At 43.4% G+C, this 27,093-nt stretch overlaps 1 protein-coding gene across 27 annotated transcripts in view; it reads left to right on the top strand.

Annotated features, from left to right (window-relative positions):
- Positions 1-27,093, top strand: part of LOC105479800 (dystrobrevin beta) — a 311,471-nt gene that overhangs the window by 4,640 nt on the left and 279,738 nt on the right. For 24 of the 27 annotated variants that reach the window (XM_071076351.1, XM_071076350.1, XM_071076349.1 and 21 more), the window contains exon 1: positions 5,077-5,269. The exons of 1 other annotated variant lie outside the window; for it this stretch is intronic. The gene's annotated coding sequence lies outside the window, so the exon portion shown is untranslated. Of the gene's footprint in view, positions 1-4,514; positions 4,694-5,076; positions 5,270-12,362; positions 12,459-27,093 lie in introns of those variants that run through there. 2 more of the 27 variants (XM_071076311.1, XM_071076313.1) reach the window with 2 other exon arrangements.

Raw genomic sequence — 27,093 nt, 5'->3', positions numbered from 1 at the left:
TAAATCATGTGGGCCTTGTGTTTTGTGATATGCTTGCTTAATAAATTTATTCCTTTTCCTCTAGTATAGGGGTGGCAAACTATAGCTCACGGGCCAAATCCAGCTCAATGTCTGTTTTTGTAAATATGATTTTATCAAAACATAGCCACGCCCACTTATTGACATGTCATGTATGGTTGCTTTTGTGCTACAGTAGCAGGCTGGTGTAGTTAGACTACCAAACCTAAAATGTTTACTATCAGATGCTTTAGAAAAATTTGCTGACCCTGCTCTACTAGACACTTAAGATGGGCTTGCATGTGCAGTATTCTCTGAGTTGTGCATTTTGTAAACAGTTCTTTTTTATCGACTAGATGTTTTAGAAACAGCATGAATGGATGGATATAAAATCCTTGGCTTGCATCTTTGTTCCTTAAGTTTCTAGAAAATGCTGAAAATGCTGTATCACTACTGCCTTCCTTTGTATATTGCTCTTGAGAAAGCTGATGCCAACTATTTTGGCTACCAGACTCCATAATAAACCACCTACCCTAAAAAGCATGGCTTAAAGTAAGAACCATTTTAATTATAATTTCACAGTCTTTGGAGTTAGGAATTTGGGTAGGGCTTGGCTGGATGATTCTTCTGTTCCCTGTGGCTTCAGCTGAGGTCACTCAGTGGTATTCTGCTGATGTAGGGCTTTCATGACGATTTCACTCATACCAGCAAGAATCAGCTAGGTCCTCTCCTTCTCCATGTAGGACCTTTCTGGGGAGTTACATGTTTTACATAGCAGCTCAGGGCTTTAAGAATAAGTGTTCCTGGCTGGGCGCGGTGGCTCACGCCTGTAATCCCAGCACTTTGGGAGGCTGAGGCAGGTAGATCACAAGGTCAGGAGTTCGAGACCAGCCTGGCCAACATGGTGAAACCCCGTCTCTACTAAAAATACAAAAATTAGCGAGGCATGGTGGTGGGTACCTGTAGTCCCAGCTACTCGGGAGGCTGAGGCAGGAGAATCGCTTGAAACCAGAAGGCAGAGTTTGCAGTGAGCAGAGATCGTGCCACTGCACTCCAGCCTGGGTGACAAGAGTGAAACTCCATCTCAAAAAAAAAAAAAAAAAAAAAAGTGTTCCCAAAGACCAAATACCCAAACCCAAGTGGACACCACTTCAAGACTTCTTGTGACCTGGGGTTGGAAATCCCAGAATATTGCATGTTCTATTCGCCAAACAATTCAGTAAGGCCAGCGTGGATGGAGAGGAATGATACAAAAAATTGGCAGCCACCTTTAAAGTACTGCAGCCCAATTTTCTTTTCTTCCTTTCTTTTTTTTTTTTTTTTTGGAGGCGGATTTTCGCTCGTTTCCCAGGCTGGAGCACAATGGCACAATCTTGACTCACTGCAATCTCTGCCTCCCGGGTTCAAGCGATTCTCCTGCCTCAGCCTCCCAAGTAGCTGGGATTACAGGCGTGCACCAGCATGTCTGGCTAATTTTTTGCATGTTTAGGAGAAACAGGGTTTCACCACATTAACCAGGCTGGTCTCGAACTCCTGACCTCAGGTGATCTGCCCACCTCAGCCTTCCAAAGTGCTGGGATTATAAGTGTGAGCCACCATGCCTGGCCTGCAGTCCAATTTTCTTACCCTTTTAAACAATTTGAACTTTGTACCTGCAAACCTCGAAGATCATTATTATTATCAGTTTAATAGTGTAAATAGCATAGCTATCAGAGGTCAGCCTCTGGCAGTTTTCCCAGGTAAATGTAGCCCTTATAGGTTCATATCTTATTTTCAGAAAGATTTTTAGATTATAGCTTCAACATATGTAGAACTCCAGTGACACATGTTAGATATTCTTTGCTTGTATTCAAATGACATTCCAAAAAGAGACAGAAACAAGCACAAAGGTGTGGAGCCAAGGGGAAGTGGAAACATTTCAGGAGTTTGTATGGTGTGTGTGGAGGAAGCAACAGAAGAGGGACTAGAGAGAATGGGCAAGGTCTAGATTAAGGGAAGTGCTAGACAGTGACACCAGGGGTGGTAAATTTTTGAAAGTTTTCTCTAACCTGCAGAATGGAAGATGGATTGGAAGCAGCAAGACTGGCAGGGAGACCACATAAAAAGCTGCTGCATGGCCAGGTGCAGTGGCTCACGCCTGTAATCCCAGCACTTTGGGAGGCCAAGGCAGGTGGGTCACTTGAGGTCAGGAGTTCGAGACCAGGCTGGTCAACATGGCGAAACCCTGTCTCTAACTAAAAGTATAAAAATTAGCCAGGTGTGGTGACGGTCATCTGTAATCCCAGCTACTCAGGAGGCTGAGGCAGGAGAATCGGGTGAACCTGGGAGGCGGAGGTTGCAGTGAGCCAAGATCGTGCCACTGCACTCCAGCTTGTGTGATAGAGTGAGACTTCGTCTCAAAACAAACAAACAAAGCTGCTGCATTAGTTTAGGTGAGAGGGCCTAAGAGGGATACATTCTAGTTATTTATTTATGAGGAAGCATCAATGGGACTTAGTGGTTGTTGGGAATGGCATCAGGGCAGAGGGGTGGCAGGAGAAGAAGGAATCAAGAATGGCCCCCAGTTTCTGAATTGGGCAACTGGGTGGACAGTAGTTTAGACATGTAGAGTGTGGGGTATCTCTAGGACACCCAGTAGAGAAGTCTGGCGGGCTTTTGTGAATATGGAACCAAGATGAGTGGCCTGAGCTAGAGATAGTGCACTTGGGAGTTGCTGATATGCGGCAGATGAAGACACAGAGTGGATGGAATGGTCCAGGGAGAATGTGTGGAGTGAGACCAGCTGAAGAGAGAATCTGTGAAACTGAGAAGTGGTCACAGGGGTTAAGAAAGGAGTCATGCCATGACACCAAGGGAGTTTCAGAAAGAGTGGGGTACTCTGTCAAATGTCACTGAGAGTTCTAATAATATGAGGACTCAAAGATGGCTTGTGGTATTTAGGATCAAACAAGCCATTCATGACTGAGAGCAATGCAGTGATGCGGTGTGGACAGAAACTACATAGGTTTGAGGAGCTGAGGAGCTGCTAAGGAGGTAGAGATGAGGGTAGATGACTTTCAAGACATTTGTGAAGGAAAACTCAGAGAGGGACTAGTAACTGAAGCAGAATCTAGAGGGACAGAGAAAAGGTTTCTTCCTTTTTCTTGAGGACAGGAAAAGCTTAAACATGTATAGATGATTAAGGAAAGAGACAAGTAAAGAGAAGCTGGTAATTTTGGAGTGAGAGGGGGAGAATGATTGAAAGGTGTTTGAGAAGTTTTCTGAGGATGTGGGAAGTGAAGAAACAGAGAACAGAGATGGAGATGCCAATACAGTGTCCTTGAAATATTTAATTCCCTTATGGTTTATGGTTGTCTAGCCCACATATTGAAATTACCTTGGTTTCAATCAATAGAACATATCAAGCAATATTTACACATTTATTTTATATTATTTACACATCTTTTCTCCGAATAACAGAATCAATGTTTAACACCTCTCAATGCCTTCCACATAGTGGATGCTCAAAAAGGGCAAATGAAGAGGCTAGATGTCTCTTACCTGATTCTGAGTATCTTCATATGTACAAAACATAGCCAAGACCGTGCCTACAAGAGGTAAGTCTCCTCAAGCATGAAAATATTCACACTTCATATATGAAAGGTAAGATGTCCATCTTTTTTTTTTGAGACAGAGTCTCACTCTCTTGCCCAGGCTTGGAGTACAGTGGCGCCATCTCGGCTCACTGCATCCTCTGCCTCCTAAGTTCAAGCGATTCTCCTGCCTCAGCCTCCCAAGTAGCTGGGATTACAGGTGTACACCACCACGCCCGGCTAATTTTTGTATTTTTAGTAGAGACAGAGTTCTGCCATGTTGGCCAGGCTGGTCTCGAACCCCTGACCTCAAGTGATCTGCCCGCCTCAGCCTCCCAAAATGCTAGGATTACGGGCGTGAGCCTCGACGCTCGGCCAAAAATGCTCATCTTTTGAGGAACCTATTTGTTCCCATTTAACAAAGTTGGTTATTAGCATTTCCTTCGCCATAGGAGTTTAAAAATAAAAAGAGGAGAGGAGGAGGAAGAGGGTGTTCTAAAGGCAGGCAGGCAGGCAGCAGCAGGAGGTGGCACGATCTGCCTTACCATAAGGTGCCAAAAAACAGTGAAAACCATACTCCCAGCATGCAAGCCTGGGGTCGCTTAGCTCTGGAGCTTACAGCCTTCATCATTGACCAATAGCCCCTAAAGGACGTTGCTGTTTTGAGTCTTAAGTAACGTTGAGAAAAATGACCATTTGAACCATTTACAAAGTCCTTGCTACATCCTAATTTGGCACCATCTCCTGTATTTCACACAGTTTGGAAAGAATTCTATAAAAGATGGATAACAGTAAAACACAAAAAAGCTGGTGCTTTGATGGTAAATCTGACTGCCCCTGGCTCCTTTGCCCAATCTGTTTTCCCAGCCCTAATGTCCTCCCTTTTTCCTCTTAGGACTTCTTTTTCTTCCTTCGAGGCTGACCATAAATGCCGCCTCTTCCAGGAAGCCCTCTGTGCGGCGTCCAAGCGGAAGTCATCTCTAGCTTCTGTGCCTTCCCACAGCATCGCACTGTGCCTTGGCTCTGCACAGGTCACCGGACTTGGTTGTGTACACGGCTGTTTTCCCCGCTAAGTTTGGGGAGCCTCGAGCCCAGGCGCTGTGACCGTGATCGTGCGCCCACAGGTACCTGGTGCGGCGCGGGGTGAACGCCGCGGCTGGGCGAGCTTGCGGAGTTCATGCGGGTCACTCGGGCAGAGGCTTGTGCCCTAGGCGCAGAGAATGATTCACGGGGTGGCTCTTTGCATTCTTTGCCCGGTAGTCACGTCGGGCCGGGCACCCTGCCGGCGGATACCAGCGGATGGAAAGGCACCGGGCCCGGCGCCAGAGAGCGGGAGAAGCCTGGATGGAGCCAGCTTCCCGCCTGCCCGGAACCGCGGGGGCGGGGTGAAGGGGTGCTCGGCCGCTCCCGCCCCCTCCTCGCGCGCGGAAGCCACGCCCCCGGTCGCGCGCTCGCGCTGGGCGCGCGCCCGCCCCTCCGCCCTCCGCCCTCGCGCCCTCGCGCCGGGGGCGGGCGCTGCGCGTGCCGGGCGGGGAAGCGGTGCGAGCCAGGCGCTGCGAACGTTCGCCGCGGGGGCGGCTCCGGGGCCTGAGTGGGTGCCGCCGCTGCCTCAGCCGAGGGGGCCGGGCCGGAGCGTGAGGAGGAGTGAGGCCGCAGGAGACCTTCCCGACGCCCCCTGCTCCTGCAGGGAAGTGAGCAAGGTGGGGGTCTGCGGCCGCCGCCGGGGCTGCGGGGAGCAGAGTCGGGCTGGAGCCTCGCGCCCGCGAGGTGCGGGACGGGAGCCCGCGCTGCGCCGGGACTGGGGACCCGGGAGTCTGCGGGTGCGGCGCCGCGGGAGGCGGGGAGGGCGCGGGGAGCCGGGGCCACTGCACCGCGCGGGGCTGCGAGGTGGGACAGCGCAGTCGGCCGCGGAGGGACAGGCAGAGGGGATGCTGCGGAGCCCGGGCCGGGAGGGGTCTCGGGGTCCGGAACGCGCCGGGGCACGGGCGCGAGCTGGGGCGCGGCGCCGGGCTGATGCTGCCAGAGCCCGGCTCGCCTGGAGGCGGCTCTGCATTAGGTGCTGAAGGGGTGAGTGAGGCAGGTCCTGGCAGAGGGCAGGTGAGGCGGGCAGGCCCTGGCAGAGGGAAGGATATTTATTTCGGATCACCCCAAATCACTTTTTCCCGAGGCACCTAATAGCGAACCTGTCCGGGAGGTCACCCTGGTCAGGAAAGTGTCCCGAGAGGAGGATGCCGGTAACGAATACTTGCCCTTAAATTCCCGTGCCAGGCCTTGGGATTAGAAAGACCTTCCAGCTACTGTGGGTAGAGACCCGTAGTCAGCACTGGGGCCACGAAATAGTATGAAACACCCTCATGTTATTGAGGTGCTGGCAGTGTGACTGTGAAGATATGCACATAAAATACAAAAGAGCGTCCAATTTTATGTTTTATGCCGTATTCACTTTAGGTCTCTTTTGTCTTTTCCCAGTATTGGGAAATTGAAGCCATAATTTGCGTGGTTTGGAGAAAAAGCGGAAAGGTCAAATAAGCCTATGGGAGAAATTTGGGAGAGTTTCGAAGGCTCCTACGAAGGCTCCTACGGGTACCATTTAAAGGGGGCTCTCAGAGGGGAAAAAAGACGTTTGGAAAGAAAGGAAGTTTCCTTCCTTCCCAACCAGAAATAAGCTCCATGACAATTCACTGCAAAGTCTTCAGAATGTTGCCTGTCTCACAGCGGTCGAGCCATAAATGTCTATTGCATGAATGAATGGACAAGCAAGATTTGGCCACATTTGCCATGGAGCAGTGTCAGTCACTCTAGTGTTAGGGAACGTTGCTAGATTTCCCCTGTTCCACAAGTTCTCTCTCTCTGCCATTTTTTTTTTTTTTTTGCCATGCCAGGCAACCCAGTTTCTAAGGTCTGGGCACGTTAAAGCAATGGCTAAGACGGCGAGGTCTTGGTTTCTGTGGCCATGCTACCACTTTCCCGTGTGTCTTACATGTTGACCGTCAAGAGCTTGCTCCTTGGGCTGTTGCTTGAGATCATCCCATTTTGTTCCTTCTCCCATTGGCTTTTCCTGTCACTTGAGAAGGAAGAGGGTAGTGTTGTCTAGAAAACACTTTTTCATTTTCATCCTAGTTCTTGGATCTTAGACCTGTAGTGCGAGGCTATCGGTGCCTCTGCTTTTCTGTAAGGGCTAGAATCCTACCTGTCCTCTGCCTTGGTTGAATCTCTGAACTCTGGAGCTCCAGGCTGCTGTTTCAGTAACCTGGGTTGCAGTGCCTGTTGGGTTACTTTGTCTGCCAAATTAAAACTTGACCTTTTATGAGTTCTCTGAGGATTTTTATCATAATGCATAAGTGGAATTGCCTTTCAAAGGGGTTGTGCAGTCAAGGTAGTGCTGGCAGTTTTTGGATGTCCACTATGCCCGGGAGACAAATTTCTACCTATGGTTAGAAAATTAGACTCAGAACCAAGAGAATTTCAACTTATTTTTTTATTTTTTGTCTTTATATTACCCCAGGGCCTTAGTTTCTTCGTGTGAAAAATAAGAGTAATAATCAAAATCTGGCATTGTATAGGAAGTCTTGAATAAGTAAATTTATTTCTCCAGTTTGAATTATATGAGCATCAGAGCTGTGGCGTCTAGTTGTGTAGATTGTATACTGCCCAGCTTTAGGGAGCACCATTCACATGGGAGTCCCCGTGCCCGGCAGCTCCTGGAGTTGTGTAGTGCGTACTCTGTGTGACAGTGTGCAGCCAGCAGGTCTCTTGTTGAGAGGTGCATAGGTTCTACAATATTGGGTGCCTTATTCCAGGCGCTCTCGATGATATTTTGTTTATATATTTATTTTAAAACCAACCTATTGATGTATAGTGGACACAATAAAATGTACAGATTTCCCATGTGTGGTTGGATGAGTTTTGGAAAAATGTGTACAGTGGTCCCCCCATTAGCCTCAGGGATATGTTCCAAGAGCACCAGTGGATGCCTGAAGCCACAGCTGATTCCAAACCCTATATAGACTGTTTTTTTCCCCTATACTTAAGCACCTATGATAAAGTTTTAACTTATAAATTAGGTACCATGAGAGATTAATGATTTCTGTTAGGCATATGTTTGGCTTCTCTGTGGCATATCCCAATTGCCAGCATCACTACTCTTGCACTTCGGGTTTATTATTAAGTAAAACAGTGGTTACTTGAACACAAGCACTGTGATACCATGACAGTCAATCTGATCATTGAGACAGCTACTAAGTGAGTAACCAGAGGGTGGCTTATGCAGTGTGGATATGCTGGACAAAGGAATGGTTCACATCCCAGGTGGGACAGAGTGGGATGGCACAAAATTTCATCAGGCTGCTCAGAATGGTACACAACTTAAAACTTACAAATTGTTTATTTCTGAGTGGGGGACTGCTGTATACTTTGTAACCAGCATTCCAATCAAGAAATTTCCATCGGCCGGGCGCGGTGGCTCAAGCCTGTAATCCCAGCACTTTGGGAGGCCGAGACGGGCGGATCACAAGGTCAGGAGATCGAGACCAGCCTGGCTAATACGGTGAAACCCCGTCTCTACTAAAAAATACAAAAAACTAGCCGGGTGAGGTGGCGGGCGCCTGTAGTCCCAGCTACTCGGGAGGCTGAGGCAGGAGAATGGCGTAGACCCGGGAGGCGGAGCTTGCAGTGAGCTGAGATGCGGCCACTGCACTCCAGCCTGGGCGACAGAGCGAGACTCCGTCTCAAAAAAAAAAAAAAAAAAAAAAAGAAATTTCCATCGCCCCAGAATGTTCCCTTATGCTGGTTTGCAGTCCATTCTCTATCCTCCCCACTCCCTTTTATTGATTTCGAATTACATAAGCATCAGAGCTGTGGCGTCTAGTTGTGTAGATTGTATACTGCCCAGCTTTAGGGAGCATCATTCCCATTGGAGTCCCCGTGCCTGGCAGCTTCTGGAGTTGTGTAGTGCGTACTCTGTGTGACTGTGTGCTGCAACTCTGCAGGTCACTCAGAACACACACTCACTTGTCAGATACCCAAACAGTACAGACAGAATAAAGGCCCCCTTGACCTACTCACGGAAACAAGTTATCAGTTTTTGTGGTCTTTCCAGACTATTCTCTATGTATTTTCTTGTATATATAAGGAACACACACACTTGTCAGATACCCAGACAGTACAGACAGAATAAAGGCCCCCTTGACCTACTCACGGAAACAGAAGTTATCAGTTTTTGTGGTCTTTCCAGACTATTCTCTATGTATTTCCATGTATACATAGGTAACGCAGAATAAAAAAAGAGCAGTTTTTTCTCCTCTGCATTAATGACATCATACCGTACACAGTGTTCTGCAGTTTTTTCCCCTAACAGAATGATTTTGAGATCTTTTCATGTTGGAACACAGGAATCAACCTGAGTCGTTTTAACTACTACACAATCTCTTATGTAGTATGTATTGTAGTTTATTTCGTATTCTTATTAAGGACTGTTGCTGCAGTGAATGAAAAAATACAATTGCTGGGTCAGAGGTACGCATGTTACTTCATAATTAATGGGGCTATAACCATGTTGCTACTTGTGGATTTAATCCATTTATTTTTAACTGCTTAGTGTATTCAGTTGTAGGCTTTTTTTTTTTTTTTGAGATGGGGTCTTGCTCTGTTGCCCAGGCTGGAGAGCAGTGGCACTCCAGGGCTCAAGTGATTCCCCCAAGTAGCTGGGACTACACTTGCGTGCCACTATGCCTGGCTAATTTTAAAATTTTTTGTGGAGATGCAGTCTCGCCATGTTGCTCAGGCTGGCAAGAGATCCTCCCAAAGTGTTGGGATTACAGGCATGAGCCCCTACACCTGGCCTGGTTGTCGACTTACATCACAGCGTATGTATCCTTTTACTCACTGAGGAACAGTTGGGTTCCTTTAGATGCTGATTCTTCAATGGGTCTGTGTGTTGCAAATGCATCCTGCCAGCCCTAGGCTTTTCTTTCCCTTTGTTAACAATGTGTTTGGTTGTATATACCATTTAAGTTTAATGTCATATTTATGAAAAATTTCCCTTAAATGGCTTGTCTTTTTTCGGGTGTGTATCTGGTTTAAGAAAATTTTCTCTCTCTCATGGTGTTAATGATATATTCTTGTATTTTCTTCCAAAAGTTTAAAAAAGGTTTGCTTTCCATATGGAATTTATTTCTATGTATGGTATAATGAAGAGATGCAATTTTTGTTTTTTCAATTTGGATGACTCGTTTTTCAGCACTCTTTTTTATTATAGTAAAATACACATAACATAAAAATTACAATTTTAACCATTTTTAAGTGTACAGTTCTGTAGCATGAAATACATTCACGTTGTTGCACAGCCATCACCACTGTCTTCAGAGCTTTTTCATTGTCCCCAACCGAAACTCTGTACCCCTTAAACACCAGCTCCCCATTCTTCCCTCAGCCCCTGGCAACCACCATTCTACTTACTGTCTATGAATTCGACTACTCTAGGTACCTCATATGAATGGAGTCATTACAAGATTTGCCCTTTTGTATCTGGCTGATTTCACTTAGTATAATGTGCTTAAAGTTCATTCATATTGTAGCATGTGTCAACATTTCCTTTTTAAGGCTGAATAATATTTCATGGTATGCATCTACCACATTTTGTTTATTCATTCATTGATGGACATTTGGGTTCTTTCCCTGTTTTGGCCATTACAAGGAGTGCTGCTATGAACATTGGTATCCATATGTCTGTTTAAGTCTCTGTTTCCATTTCTTTTGTGTATGTGCTCAAGTGCAATTATCAGTAATACAGTTTTTAAAACAATATACATAATGGAATAAAAATACATTAACACAACTGTGGCCAATGTAGCTGAATAGAACAGAGTTTCCATGTACCCACTCTTTGCCATGTGGTTTCTCCTATTAACATCTTGCATTAGTATGCTACATTTATTGTAATTGATAAACCAATATTGATACATTGTTGTTAAAGTTCATGATTTAGAGTTCACTCTTTGTATTGTATATTCTATGGATTTGACAAATGCATAATGTCATGTATCATTAACATGGCATTACATGTAATGTCATTACATGGCATGACTGCATGCTACAACTCTGCAAGTGGCTCACTTGTAAAATACTTAGCAGTACAGACAGAATAAATGTCATTACATGGCTATAGTTTTACCTTTTCCAGAGTTGGAAATGTCATAGATTTGGAATCGTATAGTATGGAGCCAACTCAGATTGGATTCTTTCACTTAGCAATATGCATTTAAGTTTCCTCTAAGTTTTTTTGGTGACTTGATAGCTCATTTCTTTTTCTTTTTCTTTTTTTTTTTGAAATGGAGTCTCGCTCTGTCGCCCAGGCTGGAGTGCAGTGGTACAATCTCAGCTCATTCCAAGCTCCGCCTCCCGGATTCATGCCATTCTCCTGCCTCAGCCTCCTGAGTAGCTGGGACTACAGGCACCCACCACCACGCCCGGCTAATTTTTCGTATTTTTAGTAGAGATGGGGTTTCACCATGTTAACTAGGATGGTCTCGATCTCTTGACCTCGTGATCTGCCTGCCTTGGCCTCCCAAAGTGCTGGGATTACAGACATGAGCCACCGTGCCCGGCCAGCTCGTTTCTTTTTAGCGCTGAATAATAATATTCCATTTCATGGAAACACCACAGTTTGTTTATTCGTTCACCTACTGAAGGACATCTTGGTTGCTTCTAGTTTTTGGCAGTTTTTGAATAAAACTGCTATAAACATCTGTGTGCAGGTTTTTGTGTAGATATTAAGTTTGTAACTCACTTGGGAAAATACCTAGGAGAGTGATTTCTGGGTCAAACAGTAAGAATATATTAAGCTTTGTAGGAAACTATTAAATTATCTTTCAAAGTGACTGTACCATTTGCATTCCCAATAATTTTTACAATTTTTGTCTAAGTACCCTAAATGTACTTATATAATAGGTCTGTCAGACTGTTCTGTAAAATTAAACTTCACCTGGAATAATACTCAGTTATTGGTTTTGTTGGCTGTCTTTCAGTGTATCTCTTCATGTGTTTTGAAGTTTTGAATTACAGACTCTTTTTTTTTGTTGTTGTTGTTTTTGAGATGGAGTCTGGCTCTGTTACTCAGGATGGAGTACAGTGGCACGATGTTGGCTCACTGCAACCTCTGCCTCTGCCTCCCAGGTTCAAGTGATTCTCCTGCCTCAGCCTCCCAAGTAGCTGGGATTGTAGGCGCCCGCCACCACGCCTGGCTAATTTTTGTATTTTTAGTGGAGACAGGGTTTCACCATGTTGGCCAGGCTGGTCTCGAACTCCTGACCTCCAGCGATTCGCCTACCACAGCCTACTAAAGTGCTGGGATTAGAGGCGTGACCCACCACACCCAGCCAAATGACAGACCCATTTTCAGGGTGAGTGCTTTAGATTTTGTTTTCTTATCTTCTGTGCCCACTCTCCTCTGTGTGGTGATTTTTCAGGTGCTTCAGTTGACCTACTGGACCTCAGTCTAGAATCAGATACGACAATTGTGGGCTAAGGGTCCTGCCCTTTGAGTTAATTGGGCTATTTTTGATCTTCTCATACAGTATGAGTCTTGACTCAGTTCCTGGTCCTGAGGCTGTTTATATCTTCCCACTTATCTAAGCCTAGAGTATTAGATAAACTGTAGTTCTAGGCAGAGCTTGGCAGCAGTATTTTTTAGTTTCCTTTCAGCTCCAGCATCATTGCTGGCCTTAAGCAGTGGGTCTGGCCCAGATGTCTCCATTTCTTCATCCTCCTTTGCTTTCTGTTTTTACTACCCCACAGGAAGTGCACACCTGGTTCTAGACTCAGGATCCAGCAAGCCTAGAGCTTCAGTCCTGCTTGCAACTTTGTGTATCTATTCTGTTTCTCCAAATAGAGGTTTGTCTTGGTTTTGAACTTAATTTTTAAAAAATATTGTTAAAAAATATTTTATCCATTATTGTGTATTTAGAGCAGAGAGGATGCATCAAAGAATGTACTTACTGGGCCACTTTCTAGAAGATTTAATTAACCAAGCTCCTTTCCCAACTTTATACGAAGAATTTTTTCTTTGTTATGGCATTGCCTAGGCCCTCCGGTACAAGAATAAGTATGATAATGGGCATTTTAATCTTTTTGCTGAGTGGTAACGTTTCCAGTGTTTCACTGTTAGATATGATGTTTACTGATGGTTTTTGGAAGATGTCTTTTGTCAATTTAAGAAAGTTTTCTTCTGTTCTTGGTAAGTATTTTTAATTGGGTGTTGAATTTTATGGAGGCCTTTTTTGGGGGCATTTCTTGAAATTATTTTTCCTCCTCTTTAACATGTCAAGAGTAGGACAGACCTCTCTGAGTTGTAGGTAACTGAGAGAAACAGATGTATATGATTTACTTGTTAATTCATTTTTAACATGAAAACCTCACAACCTTTAAATAAAACATATTTTAAACTTGAATTTTTGTATATTAATATTATATATAAGTTAAAATAGGACTGAAATGCTGTAGTAATCAGGGTTGGACTAAATATCATTGTAACTTCACTATATTTGAATAGTACTAATAATATCAATAATAATAGCTAACATTTATTGGGCTCTTACCTGATGCCAGTTATCGTGCTAAATGCTTTACATGCTATTTATTTAAGAATTACCACAGCCCTATGAGGTTATATTTAGCTACTCAGAACTCTCTGTTGTAGTGGAGTGCAGTTAGTGAATTTTTTTATTGGAACCTAGAGAACCCTCTCAGATTTGTAAAAAGCAAATCTTTAAGGTTTTATGAACATTTATTATCCCTGGCCTTTTTTTTTTTTTTTTTTTTTTTTAAATCTGAAGGAGGAGAGAAAAGTTACAGAGGAAGGATATTTGAGAATTTTTCTGAAATAAGCAAGGAAGTTCTCTTTCAATAAAGTTTGGCTTGTTATAACTAAGTGTTAATGAGAGTCTTAGTCATCACTAACTACTTCTTTTTTTTTTTTTTTGAGTTGGAGTCTCGCTCTGTCACCCAGGCTGGAGTGCAGTGGCGCAATCTCCAGTCACTGTAACCGCCACCTCCCGGGTTCAGGGGATTCTCCTGCCTCAGCCTCCCGAGTAGCTGGTACTGTAGGCACGTGCCACCATACCTGGCTAATTTTTTGTATTTTTATTAGAGACCGGGTTTCATTGTGTCGGCCAGGATGGTCTCCATCTCCTGACCTCGTGATCTGCCCGCCTCAGCCTCCCAAAGTGCCGGGATTACAGGCATGAGCCACCGCACCTGGCCCCTCACTGACTTCTTAATTAAATGGACATCCAAAGAAAAACTGACAGGGAGATGGTGGGAAGTGGTGAACTTACATAAGAAATTTCAATACTCGGATGCTTTGACGTAGCTGAGAACTGGCAGGGTTAAGAAATTAACAAAAATATTCAAAGGAAATAAAGGCTGTCTAACGCCAAGGCATGTACAGACGTTCTGGCGACACTTCCAAAGCCACCTCTCCTTTTCTTTTAGTCTTTACTGTGGGAGTTACGAAACTTCTACGTGTAGACGTAGTCCAGGTCTGAAACACTCTATCTTCTATGAATAGAACAGAGTGTAAGAACTAACAAGGATCCAAACTTTTTGCTGCACTCTCTTCCAGACCCTACTTAACTCCATGATTTAAGGTCTGATCCAGTACCACAGTTTTGGGACCTGTATTCTTTCCTTATTCCTTGAAGCTTCATGTTGCCCTGGAGGGGGCGATGTGACACAGTAGAAAGAAAATGGGCTTTAGCATCGTCATCGTCAAAACTCCAGATTCCTAGCTTTGCAACTTCAGGCCAAGTTACCTGACCACTTAGACTCTTAGTTTCCTCTCTACTTCTAACAGCCCTAATCCTGAAAGTCTCCTCAAGCTCAGTGCAGTCTTGTCTTCTCACTACTTTTAAAAAGAGCAATAGTCTCCAAAGTGGGAGGTATGTAAAATGATCCTCTAGGCAGGGTATTACAAGAAAATACGAGCAATCAAGTTTTACCAGTATTTAACCCATAGGTTGACACTTTACTTCATCTGTGTCTGATGATGTCTGTCAGGTATGGTAAGCTAGGGAACCCCACCGCCTGGAGGGGCTGATAATGTGATCCTCCTTATTTACCTGCTTGTATTGTTTTAGCACATTGTTTAGTTCACCTCTGCTGGGTTTAGTGGTCTTCCAGATCATATTACCTGATCTGAATAAAATGAACCTTGCAAAATAGACAAATGGCTCACAAAGTTTCCTGCAAAGAAAATGCAGGTTGAAGTTTTAGAGTCAACTGAAGATGGAAGTAATAATGCAAACACATGTGAACAGCCAGAAAGAAACAGAGTGGATACTTCTATTTATATTATGAACTTGTCAGTCAAATGGAAAATATAAAAACAATGGTGATCTCATCAGATTGATGAAGAAGCATTAATAAAAAATAGGTTAGAATTACTAAAAATACTATTTAAAATATGGATTTATATACACCGTTGAGTACATTGTGCCTGAAGGTATTGACTAATGATATTATGGGCTAATGTTATAAATTGAGATACTTAAAAACTAAGCATTCAGAATATAAAGACAGACTTACTGACATTTTTCAGTGATTGGTAGTCATGCTCTAGTTAATCCGGTACCTTAACATTTTATTAAGCTTAATAATACATTTTTAGAAGTTCTTTTTGAGGTTTAGGAATAAAAGGCAAAAAGCCATAAATTCTTGTTCTTCCTGTTTGGTAACAGTGGCTGAAATAATATATAGATAAGTAATTTGAGTTTAGTATAAAATTGAAATGTATCCTTTATTAGCAACTATTGTTGAGATACTGGTAGAACACGTTGCTAAAGATTTGAAATCATGGCTATTGTACCATATTATAGAGTTCATGTATATTTGGATAAAAGTACAGAGCTTATGGTATTTGGTATACTCTGTTTCAATAATAAAATATATGGAGAACTGCCTTTCCCCCCTGCTAAAACTCTCAGGATAAGACTTACCAGAGAATATACTGAAAGTAGATGATCTAAAATATTATAAAGAAATAGGACATATAAAGCATAAAGAATAATATATTGTTCAACCATTGTGGAAGACAGTGTGGGGATTACTTGAGGATCTAGAACCGGAAACACCATTTGACAGCAGTGGCATTACTGGGTATATACCCAAAGGATTATAAATCATTCTACTGTAAAGACACATGCACACGTATGTTTATTGCAGCACTATTTACAATAGCAAAGACTTGGAACCAACCCAAATACTCATTAATGATAGAATGGATAAAGAAAATGTGGCACATGCACACCATGGAATACTATGCAGCCATACAAAAGGATGAGTTCATGTCCTTTGCAGGGACATGGATGAAACTGGAAGCCATCATTCTCAGCAAACTAACACAGGAACAGAAAACCAAATACCACATTTTCTCACTCATAAGTGGGAGTTGAACACTGAGAACACATGGATGCAGGGAGAGGAACAACACACACAGGAGCCTGTTGGGGGGTCGGGTGCAAGGAGAGGGAGAGCATTAGGACAACTGCCTAATGCATGCAGGGCTTAAAACTTAGATGATGGGTCAATAGGTGCAGCAAACCACCGTGGCACATGTATACCCATGCAACAAACCTGCACGTTCTGCACATGTATCCCAGAACTTAAAGTAAAATTTAAAAAAATATGTATTTCCACTTAAATAAATGGAGCACACACACACAAAAAGAATATATTGTACCTAGAACCCAGCCTAAGAGAGAAAATGTAGCCAGTGGAGTTGGTATACCTCTGCGGTCACGATTCTGTTTCTATCCCCAGAGATACTCACTTTTCTGAATTTGATGATTACCATTTCCATATGCTTTTTTTTGAGACAGAGTCTCCGTCTGTCACCCAGGCTGGAGTGCAGTGGTATGATCTCGGCTCACTGCAAACTCCGACCCCCGGGTTCATGCCATTCTCCTGCCTTAGCCTCCGGAGTAGCTGGGACTACAGGTGCCTGTCACCACGCCCTGCTAATTTTTTGTATTTTTTAGTAGAGACAGGGTTTCACTGTGTTAGCCAGGATGGTCTCCATCTGACCTCTTGATACGCCCGCCTAGGCCTCCCAAAGTGCTGGGATTACAGGCGTGAGCCACTGCGCCTGGCCTTCTATATACTTCTTTGTACTTTTGCTGTGTGTGTGTGTGTATGTGTTTGCATCTATGTATGTTATGTTCAGGATCAGGGCCAGGGTGAGATGAGGAGGCACCTAGGTCCCCAATGTAAGGAGCCCCTCAGTCATGGGCTTGCATGACCCCCAGTATGACGCTTCCTTACATTTTGTGCCCTAGGTGCCTCATTCACCTCACCATAGTCCCAGTCCTGCTTCTGTTAATATGCATGTTTTTAAGCTTTATGGAAATATTATTTTTTATGTATTCTCTTGTAACTTTTTTCACTTAATATTTTGAAATGATCCATCTCGATAAATGTAGCTCTGCTTTATTCTATTCTGATTGACTATAGTATAATTTTATTTTCCCATGCTTCTGTTGATGTATATTTAGGGTGTTTCTGATTTTGTGTGTACAAATAGTGTCATCGTAAGCATTCTTGTATGTGTCTCCTTAGGATGTAGTTGTAAAAGGGGAATTTCTGGGTAATTAGATATATCCATTGTCTATTTTTTTTGAGATACAGTTTCTCTCTTGTCGCCTGGGCTGGAGTGCAGTGGCACAATCTCGGCTCACTGCAACCTCCACCTCCCAGGTTCAAGCAGTTCTCCTGCCTTAGCCTCCTGAGTAGCTGGGACTACAGGCACGCGCCACCATGCCCGGCTAATTTTTTGTATTTTTAGTAGAGATGGGGTTTCGCCATGTAGGGCAGGCTGGTCTCGAAATCCTGACCTCAGGTAATCCACCCGCTTTGGCCTCCCAAAGTGTTGGGATTACAGGTATGAGCCACCATGCCCAGCCTATGTCCATTTTTAATATTACTAGATACTGCTTTTGCTGTTCAAAGTGGTTATATATGAGAATTCACATCACCTCATATTTTTGCCAATATAAATGATATTTTCAGACTCATTTTTTTCATTTGATGTGTGTGATAGGTAAATTATATTTTTGTAAATTTTGTGTTGCAGAATAAAACAGATACTAAAAAAATTACAGCTTAGTGAATTATCGTAGAGCAAACACTTATGTCATCTTCATCCAGGTGAAGAAACCTGCCATCGCGATGGATCAATTTCAAAATATTAAGTGAAAAAAGTTACAAGAGAATACATAAAAAATAATATTTCCATAAAGCTTAAAAATTCTGCCAGCCCTTTTAAAAGCTCCATGTACCTCATCCCAGTCGTAGCCCCTTCCTTTCCTCCCAGAGCAATCACTGTCCTAATTTGTATAGTAATCCCTTCCTTGGATTTCTTTATGGTTTTATACCTCAACTGTGGATCCTTAGATATTATAGTTTAGTCTTGAGTTATTATGTGCAACTTTTTATATATTTTCCATTTTTGTTGCCTCTTCTGTGAATTGCCTGTTTATATCTTATGTCAAATTTTCTTATCGGTTTATACAAGTTCTGTGCATATCATGGATACCAGTTGTTGATTATATGCGTTGCAGGTCTCTTCTCCCAGTTTGTGACTTGTCTTTTCATCTTTCTCATGAGTTTTGATACATAGAGTTTTTAAAAAGTGTAGTTTAACTTAGACAAACTTTTGCTTAGAAAGTCCTTCCCTATGTTGAGATTAAAAGATATTTCAAGACTACTGTAACAAAAGCTTAATTGCAAAAGACGTAAACAGGCACCTCACAGAAAAGGAAACACATATGACCAGTAAACATATTAGAGATGGGCACTTTCATTAGTGATCAAAGAAATACAAATCAAGACCACAATGAGATGAAATCATATACCCATGCTATTGGCAAAATTTGAAAAGCCTGGTGGACCAAGTGTTGGAGAGATTGTGAATTCACAGGAACTCTGATATACCACTGACAGGAATGTACTTTGGTGCGCTTTAAAAAACGTTTTGGCAATTCCTTTCGTAGATATACACCCAAGATAAACTCTTGACCTTGTGCAGCAAGAGACACGTACAACAATGTTTGTAGCAACACTGTCCATGATAGAAAAAACAAAACTAGAAACAACTCAGATTTCCATCAGCAGGAGAGTAGATTAAAATGCAGTTTTGGAATTATACGGCGGTAAAAAAAAAAAAAAAAAAAGAATAAACAATAGGGTGAATCTTAGGAATATATTTAGTGAAAACAATTACCCAAGGGTTATGTGTAGCAAGATATCTTTTTCCTTTTTTGTGTGTGTGTGTGAGCATTAAAGCTTTTTAATCACCTGGGTGCAGGTGGGCTGTGTTCGAAAAGAGAGTTAGCGAAGGGAGATAAGGGTGGGGCTGTTTTATGGGATTTGGGTAGGTAAAGGAAAATTACAGTCAAAGAGGGGTTGTTCTCTGGCAGGCAGGAGTGGGGGTTACAAGGTGCTCAGTGTGGGAGATTTTTGAGCCAGGATGAGCCAGGAAAAGGAATTTCACAAGGTAATGTCATCGCTTAAGGCAAGGACAGGCCGTTTTCACTTCTTTTGTGGTGGAATGTCATCAGTTAAGGCGGGGCAGGGCATTTGTACTTCTTTTGTGATTCTTCAGTTACTTCAGGCCATCTGGGCAGACGTGCAAGTCACAGGGGATGCGATGGCTTGGCTTGGGCTCAGGGGCGTGACATTCCTGCCTTCTTATATTAATAAGAAAAATAAAGCAAAATAGTGTTGAAGTGTTGGGGTGGCGAAAATTTTGGGGGCGGTGGTATGGAGAGAGAATGGGTGATGTTTCTCAGGGCTGCTTCAAGCAAGATTAGGGGCGGCGTGGGAACCTAGAGTGGAAGAGATTAAGCTGAAGGAAGATTTTGCGGTAAGGGGTGATACTGTGGGGTCGTTAGAAGAAACATTTGTCGTATAGAACGATTGGTGATGGCTTGGATGCAGTTTTGTATGAATTGAAAAACTAAACGGAAGACACAAGGTCTGAATAAGAAAAGGAGAGAAAACAGGTATTAAAGAACTAAGAATTGAGAGGACCTAGGACATCTAATTGGAGTGCTTAAGGAGGCTCAGCATAGCCTTGCTAGCAAAGATTATTTATTTACTTTAAGAGGAAATTTAGAGTGGCGGTGGTTTGGGATAGCACTAGGAGATACCAGCTATGATGGCTTGGAGAAACTGTAAACTAGCAGTGTAAACACGAGCAGAGCATTTATGAGTAGTTGAGAATGGTGAATAGGAGTATGACTAGACAGAAGACAGTAGGGATGAAAGTTTTTTGGGGTGCAGTTTAAGTTGGTCTGGTGTCTGGAATGAGACTGGGACCTAATAAAAAGCAGTGTCCACACAGGAGCTCAAATGGGCTGTAACCCGTAGCATTCCGAGGACAGGCCTGAATTCTGAGAAAGGAAAGTGGTAAAAGTATTATCTAGTCCTTTTTAAGTTGGTGGCGGAGCTTGGTGAGGTGTGTTTTTAAAAGACTATTAGTCTGTTCTACCTTTCTTGAAGACTGAGGACGGTAAAAGATATAAAGGGTTCACTGAATACTAAGAGCCTGAGAAACTGCTCGGGTCATTTGACTATTAAGGGCTGGTCCGTTATCAGACTCTATAGAGGTAGGAAGGCCAAACTGAGGAATTATGTCTGACAGAAGGGAAGAAATGACCGCGGTGTCGTTCTCAGACCCTGTGGGAAAGGCCTCTACTTATCCAGTGAAAGTGTCTACCTAGACCAAGAGGTATTATAGTTTTCTGACATATGAGTAAAGTCAATTTGCCAGTCCTGGGCAGGAGCAAATCCCCGGGCTTGATGTGTAGGAGAGGGAGGGGGCCTGAACAATCCCTGAGGGGTAGTAGAATAGCAGATGGAACACTGAGAAGTGATCTCCTTGAGGATAGATTTCCATGATGGAAAGGAAATGAGAGGTTCGAAGAGACAGGCTAGCGGCTTGCGACCTACATGGAAGAGGTTATGAAATGACGACAGAATAGAATGGGCCTGTGAGGCTGGAAGGAGATAATTTCCTTGGTCTAAGAACTATTTGCCTTGTGTGGGAAGAGATTGATAGGTGGAAGTTTCAGCGGGGGGTGGGGGGGAGTAGGTGGGAGTGGCTGATGTGAAGGAGGAAAACTGCCGTGAGGGATAGAAGTTGGAAGCTAGCTGCTTTTTTAGCTAACTTATCAGCATAAGCATTGTCCTGAGTGGTGGTTGGGGAAGAAAATAGATTTTGGAAGTTATGAGAACTGTAAAAAGTTGAGCATAGTTTGTGATTTTTAGGGCCTCTAACAGTATTAAAGCAGTGGCAGCCGCTGCACGCAGACGTGAGGGCTAGGCTGAAACAGTAAGGTCAAGTAGTTTGGACGGAAAGACTACAGGACGCAGTCCCGGCTCTTGTCTAAGAATTCTGTCTGCACTAACCATGCCTAGGAAGGAAAGGAGTTGTTGTTTTGTAGAAGGGATTGGGGTTTGGGAGATTAGCCGAACACGATCAGCAGGGAGAGCACATGTGTTTTTATGAGAATTTTGCCAAGATACGTAACAGATGAGGAAGAAATTTGGGCTTGACTGAAGTAATGGGGTTGTCCTTGAGGTCTTGCAGCAGTAGAGCCTAGGTAATTTGCTGAGCCTGATGGGTGTCAGGGTCAGTCTAAGTGAAAGCAAAGAGAGGCTGGGATGAAGGATGCAGGGGTATAGTGAAAAAAACATCTTTAAGATCAAGAACGGAATAGTGAGTTGTGGAGGAAGGTATTGAGGACAAAAGAGTGTACAGGTTGGGCTCCACAGGATGGATAGCAAAACAGTTTGGTTGATAAGGTGCAGATCTTGAACTAATCTGTAACACTTGTCTGGTTTTAGGACAGGTAAAATGGGGAAATTGTAAGGAGAGTTTATAGGTTTTAGAAGCCCATGCTGTAGCAGGCAAGTGATAACAGGCTTTAATCCTTTTAAAGCATGCTGTGGGATAGGATATTGACGTTGAGTGGGGTAAGAGTGATTAGGTTTTAATGAGATGGTTAGGGGTGCATGATCAGTCACCAAGGAGGGAGTAGAGGTATCCTATACTTGTGGGTTGAGGTGGGGGATACGAGGGGAAGACACAAAGGAGGCTTTGGGTTGGGGAGAGGGGCGGCAATGAGATGTGGCTGTAGTTCAGGAATAGTCAGGGAAGCAGCTAATTTGGTTAAAATGTCTTGGCCTACTAAGGGAACTGGACAGGTGGGGATAACTAAAAAGGAATGCATAAAAGAATGTTGCCCAAGTTGGCACTAGAGTTGGGGAATTTTAAGAGGTTTAGAAGCCTGGCCGTCAATACCCACAACAGTTATGGAGGCAAGGGAAACAGGACCTTGAAAAGAAGGTAATGTGGTATAGGTAGCCTCCGTATTGATTAAGAAGGGGACGGACTTACCCTCCACTGTAAGAGTTACCCAAAGCGTCTGTGATGGTCCAGGAGGCTTCCGAGGAGATGTGGCAGCATCGCTCTTCAGCCGCTAAGCCAAGAAGGTCTGGAAAGGAGTCAGTAAGAGAGCCTTGGGCCAGAGCTCCAGGGGCTCTGGGAGTGGCTGTTGGGCAAGTTGGACAGTCCGATTTCTAGTGGGGTCCCACACAGATGGGACACGGCTTTGGAGGAATCCTGGGCTGTAGGCATTCCTTGGCCCAGTGGCCAGATTTCTGGCACTTATAGCAAGCTCCATAGAAGAAAATAAGGCGTTTAGGTTTTAGGTCAGGTGTGAGTTGAAGAGGTTTTAAGTTCTTGAGAACACAGGCTAAGGCAGAAGAAGGAGGAATGGAGAGTGGAAGGTTGCCCATAGTGAAGGAGGCAAGCCCAGATAGAGAGTAGAGACACAGAGAGAAGGAGTTCGGGGGTTCTTGCCCTCCAGAAAAGCGGGAAAGGGGTCGGGGCATGGAAGTAAGGGATTGCGGCGCAAAAATAAGAGGTTGGGGCACAAAAATAAGGTCGGGGCGCAAAAATAAGAGGTTGAGGTGCAAAAATAAGAGGTCGGGGTGCTTGCCCTTCCCCCAGAAAAGCAGAGAAGGGGAAGAAACAGGGAGAGAAGGGGATCAGGGTGCTTGCCCCTCCCCCAGAAAAGTGGGACTTGCCGCTAAGGGTGAAGGACCAAGGCAGGCATCCCTGCAGCGTGGTCAGACACCTCTGAAACGTGGGTGAGTAATCAGAGAGGCGTCCCTGCAATGATTAAACACCAAGGGAAGGCTGCCTTCCCCAGTCCGTGACCGGCGCTGGCGTTTTGGGTCCGTGGATAAAACGTGTCTCCTTTGTCTCTACCAGAAAATGAAAGGAATTTAAATTAAGAGAAGGGAGAGATTGAAGGGTCACGCTAAGATTGAAAGGAGAAAGAGGTTGAGGGATAGTGAGAGAGGTTGGAGAAGAGAGTAAAAAGGGGCCGCTTACCCGATTTAAAATTGGTGAGATGTTCCTTGGGCTGATGGGTCTGAGGACCCGAGGTTGTAGGTGGATCTTTCTCACGGAACAAAGAGCAGGACAGGGGATTGATCTCCCAAGGGAGGTCCCTGATCCGAGTCACGGCACCAAAATGTCATGTGCGTCCGTGTGAAGAGACCACCAAACAGGCTTTGTGTGAGCAATAAAGCTTTTTAATCCCCTGGATGCAGGCGGGCTGAGTCCGAAAAGAGAATCAACCAAGATATATTTTTTCTGTTTAACTTATTTGAGATATAATTCACATACTATATAATTCAACCTACAATTCAGTGGTTTTTAATGTATTTCTAGAGTTGTGCAGCCACCACTATTAATTTCAGAACATTTGCATCATCCCTAAAAAGAACCCTGTACTCATTAGCAGTTACTCCCTATTCACCCTCCCCCTGTTAACCCTCCACAAAGCCCTGGAAACCAATGATTAATCTTCTGTTGCTATGGATTTACCTGTTGTGGACATTTCATAGAATTGGAATCATATAATACGTGGTCTTTTATGACTGGCTTCTTTCATTCAGCATAGCATTTTCAAGGTACATCCATGTTGTAGCATGCTTCAGTACTTCATTCCTTTTTATGGCTGAACAATATTCCATTGTACATGATTTGTATGAATATATTGCAGTTTCATTCCAGCACCACTTGTTGAAAAGACTATTCTTTCTCTATTGAATTGTCTTGGTACCTTTGTTGAAAATCACATGACCATAGGTGTAAGAATATGTTTCTGGACTCTCAGTCTGTTCCATTGACTCCTATTGCTATCCTTGTGTCAATACTACACTTTTTTTATTACTATGGTTTTGTAATAAGTTTTCGTACATTCATGGATATCATTTGCTGATATTTCATTGAAGACTTTTGCAATGAAAATGAATGAACAATATTCGTGAACACTGATTGGTAGTTTTCCTGTTTCTCTGCCTTCGTTGGGTTTTGTTATCTGGGTAATGCTGGCTACAAAATGTGTTGCTTGTCTTTTGTTATCTGGAAGAAATCTTGTAGATTTGGGCTTGTAGATTCCTTTCACAGGTTTAAAAAAAAAAAGAAAAAACTACAAATTCAATGTCTTCAGTAGTTACAGGGTTATTCTGGTTATCTGTTTCATCCTGGGCGAGTTCTGGCAATTTGTAGCTTTTGAGAAATTGGTCAGTTTTATCTGAGTTGTTGTATGTATAGAATGGAATTGTTCATAATATTTCTATGGTGTTTCTTTTAATGTTCGTGTGTTCTATAGTGATAACTTCCCCTGTTTCGTTAGTAATATTGATAATTTATGCCCTTTTGTTTTTGTTTTTGTTTTTCTGTCTTGCTAGAGGTTTATCAATTTTATTGATCCTTTCAAAGAACCAGCTTTTGATTTCATTGACTTGTCTCTTTTAGTGAATTCTAGTTTCAATCCATTATGGTCAGGTAACATACTCTGTATGATTTTAATTCTTTCGAATTTGTTACTGTTTGTTTTATGGCCCAAGAGCTGGTCTTTCTTGGTACATGTTTCACGTGCACCTAAGAAGAATGTACGTTTCATTATTGTCGGTAGAGTGTTCTCTAGATGTCAGTTAGCTCTGGTTGTTTGATGGTGTTGCTCAGTCCTTCCACATTCTTTTTTTTTTTTTTTTTTTTTGAGACGGAGTCTCGCTCTGTCGCCCAGGCTGGAGTGCAGTGGCCAGATCTCAGCTCACTGCAAGCTCCGCCTCCCGGGTTCCCGCCATTCTCCTGCCTCAGCCTCCCGAGTAGCTGGGACCACAGGCGCCGCCACCTCGCCCGGCTAATTTTTTGTGTTTTTAGTAGAGACGGGGTTTCGCCGTGTTAGCCAGGATGGTCTCGATCTCCTGACCTTGTGATCTGCCCGTCTCGGCCTCCCAAAGTGCTGGGATTACAGGCTTGAGCCACTGCGCCCGGCCGTGTCCTTCCACATTCTTGTCACTACCTTTTCTCCACCTTCTTCAACGAGGTCATTTCATACATATGTAATACAGTTGGATTGCTTTGTCACACTCTGCATTTCATTCTGGGATCCTCTGATTTTTTTTTTTTAAATTGCATGCATTAGGGTTCACTCTTTGTGGCTGGTGTGGTGGCTCACTCCTGTAGTCCTGAAACTTTGAGAAGCAGTGGGGAGGATCGCTTGAGCCCAGGAGTTTGAGACCAGACTGCACAACAATAGTGAGACCCTGTCTATACAAAATAAATAAATAAAAAGTTAAAAGATTAAAAAATAAAGATTCACTCTTTGTGTTGTAAAGTTCTGTCGGTGTTGACAAACACATAGTGTCATGTTTTCACCATTATAGTATCATACAGAATAGTTTCTCTGCCCTAAAAATTGCCCTGTGCTTCACCTACTCAGTTCACCACCCGCTTCCCCCAAACCTCTGGCAACCGCTGATCATTTTCCTGTTTCTGTTTTTCTAGAAGGTCATAAAATTGGAGTTATACAGTATGTAACCTTTTCACACTGGCTTTTTTTCACTTAGCATTATGCATTTAAGGTTCCCCCATGTCTTTTGATGGCTTGATACTTTGTTTTTTTTATTGCTGAACAATGTTCCATTTATGAACTATTGCAGTTTATTTATGCATTCACCTATTGAAGGGCATCATCATTGCTTCCAGCTTTTGGCAATCAAGAATAAAGCTGTAAACATTAGGGTGCAGGTTTTGTGTGGACATAAATTTTCAACTCAGTTGAGCAAATACCCAGCAGTGCAATTATTGGATCACATGTAAGACTGTGATTAGCTTTGTAAGAAACTGCCAGGTTTCTTACAACGTGACTGCTTGTGCATTCCCATCAGCAATGATGAGAGTTCCTGCTGCCTCTGCATCCTTGTCAGCATTTTTTTTGTTCTCTTTTTTGAAATGGAGTCTCACTCTGTTGCCCAGGCTGGAGTGCAGTGGTGCGATTTCGGCATACTGCAACCTCTGCCTCCCAGGTTCAACCAACTCTCCTGCCTCAGCCTCCTGAGTAGCTGGGAGTACAGGTGTGCGCCACCATGCCCAGCTAACTTTTGTACTTTTAGTAGAGACAGGGTTTTGCCATGTTAGCTAGGCTAGTCTCGAACTCCTGACTTCAGGTGATCCACCCACCTCGGCCTCCCAGAGTGCTGGGATTACAGGCATGAGCCATTGCAATCGGCCCTTGTCAGCATTTGATGTTGTCAGTTGTTTTTATTTTAACCACTCTGGTAGGTATGTAGTGTTATTTTGTTGTTTTAATTTGTAATTTCCAAATAATAAATGTTGTTGAACATCTTTTCATATGCTTATTTACCATCTGTGTATCTTCTTTGGTAAGCTTTCTGTTCAGATCTTTTGATTGTTTTTGATTGAGCTGTTGTCTTGTTACTGAGTTTTATGAGTTTTGTTTGTTTGAGACAGGGTTTCGCTTCGTCACCCAGGCTGGAGTGCAGTGGTGCGATCACAGTTCACTGCAGCCTCGAACTCCTGGGCACAAGTGATCCTTCCCACCTCAGCCTCCCGAGTAGCCAGGAATACAGGTGTGCACCATGCCTGGCGGTTTTTGTGTTTTTCTTGTAGAGATGAGCTTTTGCCATGTTGCCCAGGCGGGTCTTGAACTCGTGGGCTGAAGTGATCTCCCCACCTCAGCCTTCCAGATCCTGTTGGGATTACAGGTGTGAGTCACCGTGCCCAGTGTTCTTTATATAATTTGTATACAAGTACTTCATCAGATATGTGTTTTGAAAATATTTTCTGTCACTCAGTTGCCTGTCTTTTCATTGACTTAATAGTATCTTTTGCAGGGCAGCTAATTTTGATAAAATCCAATCTATTGATTTTTTTATTTCATGGGTTGTGCTTTCCAAACCCATTCATTTGGTTTTGCTTTGGGCTTAGGATATTAAACAGCCTCTTCTAGGAACTTTCAGTTTCAACCCTTTTATTTATTTATTTTTGAGATGGAGTCTCACCCTGTTGCCCAGGCTGAAGTGCAGGGGCACCATCTCAGCTCACTGCAACCTCTGGCTCCTGAGTTTAAAAGATTCACCTGCCTCA

The sequence above is a fragment of the Macaca nemestrina genome, chromosome 13, assembly GCF_043159975.1.
Source record: "Macaca nemestrina isolate mMacNem1 chromosome 13, mMacNem.hap1, whole genome shotgun sequence".
Lineage (NCBI taxonomy): Eukaryota > Metazoa > Chordata > Mammalia > Primates > Cercopithecidae > Macaca > Macaca nemestrina.
This window is presented reverse-complemented; position numbering and strand designations above follow the sequence as displayed.